Source organism: Dioscorea cayenensis, chromosome 12 (genome assembly GCF_009730915.1).
Source record: "Dioscorea cayenensis subsp. rotundata cultivar TDr96_F1 chromosome 12, TDr96_F1_v2_PseudoChromosome.rev07_lg8_w22 25.fasta, whole genome shotgun sequence".
Lineage (NCBI taxonomy): Eukaryota > Viridiplantae > Streptophyta > Magnoliopsida > Dioscoreales > Dioscoreaceae > Dioscorea > Dioscorea cayenensis.
Genome location: NC_052482.1, coordinates 7,907,236 through 7,911,472, shown reverse-complemented (window position 1 = coordinate 7,911,472; position 4,237 = coordinate 7,907,236). Strand labels below are relative to the sequence as shown.

The window sequence follows — 4,237 nt, the reverse complement described above, 5'->3', positions numbered from 1 at the left end:
TGGCCGGCTCACGAATAAGTAACAAATGGTGCCAACTCCCCACTGCAAGTAACTACTCAACCTCATCGGCCATGTTATCTGCAAGCTGGATTTCTCTCACAACACTCAAATCTGTGAAATGGAATTAGCTGAACTTGAGCTTCGCCAATCTCTCAAAACGAGCCTAATGCTCGGGAATCACAAACTCCATATTCTCCAGCTCTGGGGAATCCTCCCTGGGACGCTTGCTGGCAGCTTTCTTTGTTTAAGGAACCATATCTGCAAGAATTGAAAAGAAAATCGATCAAATAAACTAAAGAAATCAATACTGCAGTAATCCACACGGCCGTGTGAAAATTCCACAAGCTAGTGTGGATCCACGGGGTGTAATAGCCGCACGGCCACTAGGCTAAAATCCAAGAAATACATCATAAATTTGTTTCAAAAATCATTCTAAAGCATACACCAAGCATTTAACAGGTAAACGAAGTAGCATTCACCAGATTTAATAAAAATAAATTAAGATTAGCGAAGAAAAGAGGGAATGAGGGCTTACCAACAAGATGAAGACGAAAACTTAGAAAACGGCTAGAAAACTCGAATGAAATCCCTGTAAATCGATGGTGAGAAGTCAGGAGAGTGAAAGGATGCATTCTCTGAGTATTTGGGAGTGCGAAAATGAAAAGGCACAATATATTTATAAAGAAAAATCACGGCCTTTTGAGTTCTGTACATCCACACGGGCATGTAGAAATTAACCACGCCCATGTGACTCCACAGGGGAGCTTCACAAGGGCAGTCACACGCCCCTGTGCACTCTCGGATAGCACACTTTGCCTCTAAACGCATCCACATGGATGTGTGAAAATTTCCCACGCCGGTGTGCCCGACCCATAGGGGCACCCACACTCCCTTGTGACTTCTCTGTCCACCCGAGAAATTTGGCTAAGTGTTCCACACGGCGGTGTGCATACTCATAGGGTACTCACAGTGGCACTCACACACCCCTGTGTCTTCTCTGGTGTGGAGGAGAACTCTCTGCAGAGATCCACACATGCATGTGGAAATTACCCACGCCCGTGTGTAATTCAGAGGGTCATCTATAGCGGCAGACACACGCTCCTGTGTCTTCTCGGGTTAGAGCTCTAAACTCTGCAGATAAACACACACCCATGTGAAAATTACCCAGGGGTTGTGACCATCACAAGGTCGTTTACAGGGGCAGACATATGCCCCTGTGTACTCTCGGGATGAACTCTGAATGGAGACACACGCCCATGTGGAAATTACACATGACCGTGTGTCTTCTCTGGATGACTTAGAAAAATTTACAAACTCTGCAGAAAATTTCTGTACACTTATACATACTCAGAGCCTACCTAGACATTGGAAAATTTGACCAGAGAATCATGCAAAACATTCTCAAACGACCAAGAAACTTCACCAATCATAATTAAGCACATGAAAACACTAATGATGTACGAGAAAAACACTGCAATAGCACGTAAAAGATTAAGACACCAACACTAAAGCTCTTATCATGCAAGTACTAAAGTAAAACCTAGAAATACAATAAAGACTTGGGTTGCCTCCAAAGAAGCACTTGTTTAATGTAACTAAGCTTGACGTACCTGACCTTACCTCACGGGGGCTCATAGATGAAATTTTCCCTCTTACCTACAACCTGAAAGCATGATGAACATAATCTTTTGAAGGTAGAGGGAGAGTTGTCGAGCTTGTTACCGCATAAGGGTTCATCACCTTTACTCCATACTTCCACATCCCCATTAGCCTTGGGGCATTTCTTGTGGCGTCTCCTTGCTCGCTTCATCTTTTGGATCATCTTCTTCATGATCCCTAGAGTAGGTTGCAACTTGTCCTCTAGACCAAGTGTCAACACTTCTTCATTCTCCACTCCTTGGTCTAGTGACCCTTCATACGGGTCTGGATTCATCATTTTCTACACATATTCATCAATTAACTCATCAGTAATGTCAAGAAAGTAATGAGTATCATCAAAATCAAGAGAATGTTGCATGGCTTCGGTGAGGCGGTATGTCAACTTGTCATCACTAACTTATAAAGTCAACTCCCTACCGTCCATGTTAATAAGAGCCTTGGAAGTGCACAAGAACGACCTCCCAAGTATCAGCGGAACATTGATATCCTCATCAACATCCGACACTACAAAGTCTACATAAAATATGTACTTGTCAACTTTCACAAGTATGTCTTCAATAATGCCCCTCGGATGTCTAACTGTTCGGTCCGCCAATTGAAGTGTCATTTGAGTGGGCCTAGGCTCTCCTAAGATTAACTTTTGGAAGAAAGTATAGGGCATGACGTTGATGCTAGCCCCTGAATCTGCCAACGCCTTTTCTTCACCCAAATTACCAATGTTGCATGGAATGATAAAGCTTCCGGGGTCATTCTTCTTGTTCGGCATATTCTTTTGCATCACCGCTGAAAATGAACCATCTAGAATCACAGATGCACTCTCCTCCAACCTCCTCTTGTTGGTTAAGAGGTCCTTGAGAAATTTTGCATAGCGAGGCATTTGAGACAATGGCTCTACAAATGGGATGTTGATGTGCAACTGCTTGAATAGACCCAAAAACTTCTTTTCTTGCTCATTATTTTGGTTGTTCTTCAGTCTCGAAGGATAAGGAATTCTTGGCTTTCAAGGTGGGGGTTCCACCTCCTTCCCTTTGGTTCTCTCCTCAACCTCCACGACCTCGGGTGCTTCAACATTGGTCTTCTCACTCGGGAGCCAACCCTCAATATCATGACTACTTCTCAAAGTGATCGTCTTCACATGTTCTCTTGGATTAGTTTCTGTGTTGCTAGGAAAACTCCCTTGAGGCCTTTCCGAGAGTGACTTCTAATTTTCCCACTTGATTTTCCAAGTTATGTAATGAAGAGGTGTGATTGCGAAGTGTTGCTTCAACTGATTGAAATCTTGTATTCGTGATGCAATGAACTTGGTCAAAGCCTTCTCTAAATCGGTCATCCGGTTTTCCAACCCTAAAACTCGATTCTCCATGTTTGGGGCTTATTGTTGTTGTTGGAAACCGGGTGGTGCCATCGTCTTCTGTTGCCCTTGATTACTCCAAGAAAGGTTCGGGTGGCTCCTCCAACCCGGATTGTAGGTGTTGCTATATGGATTCCCATGGCCTCTCATTGCATTCCCTATAAAATCCATTTGTTCCACCAAGGATGTACCACCAATAGAAATCATGCAATCAGATGGAGCATGTCCTCCCCCACACCTAGCACAACTCGTCATGGCCACCACTCTAGAAGAAGTTAGAGTATCTAACATCTTGCTCAATGACTCAACCTAGGCCGCCAATGAGGTAACTACATCGATCTCATGAAGTCTAGCTACCTTCTTCCTATCTCAAGTATTCCACTAATAACTGTTCATAGCCATTTCTTCGATGAGATATCAAGCTTCATCGGGGACTTGCTCCCTAAGGTACCTCCTGCTGCAGCATCAAGTAACTGCTTCATGCTTTGGTTCAACCCACTATAGAAAGTTTGAATAATCATCCATTCGGGTAACCCATGTTGAGGACATTTCCGCAAGAGCTCCTTGAACCTATCCCATGTCTCAAAAAGAGACTCCAATTCCGTTTGCACAAAGGAGGATATTTCATTCCTAAGCTTTGCAGATTTTCCGAGAGGGAAATATCGAGCAAGAAAAGTTTCTACCATCTCCTCCCATGTAGTGATCGATGCTCTAGGTAATGAATGTAGCCCCTACTTTGCTCTACCCCTTCAAGGAAAATAGGAAGGCTTTCAACTTCATAGCATCATCAGTAACACCATTGATCTTAAGCATGTCACACTTCCAAGAAGTTCTTAATGTGATTGTTTGGATCCTCATCAGCCAAACCATATAACTGTGCCAACTGCTATAGCATCTAGAAGCCTGGCTTGAGCTCAGAATTATGAGTTGTAATCGGTGGCCGCACAATACTGGAATGCATGCCAAGAACTGTGGGTCTGGCATAATCTGAGAGTATCCTCTGCTGGTCATTCTATTCTGTCATGTTATCAGACCATTTACCTTCTATCTCAGCTTGATTTGAATATTCTTGCACAGGTTCTTTTCCCATTCTATGAATTCTTCGTTTAATGTCCGGGATTTCCTTCAACTAATGTTAAAGGGTTTTATCTGGTCATAATCTAGAGTTGTAACCAAAGAAAAAAAAACAAATCAGAAATGATGGAAGAACAAGAAAGTGTGAGATAG

General features: G+C 43.1%; 1 non-coding gene across 1 annotated transcript; it reads left to right on the top strand.

The window, feature by feature from the left end:
* Window positions 1-3,541: 3,541 nt before the first annotated feature.
* On the top strand, window positions 3,542-3,648 carry LOC120274380. Its single transcript, XR_005540903.1, has one exon. It is a non-coding gene; the product is annotated as a small nucleolar RNA R71 (small nucleolar RNA).
* The last annotated feature ends 589 nt before the right edge of the window (window positions 3,649-4,237 follow it).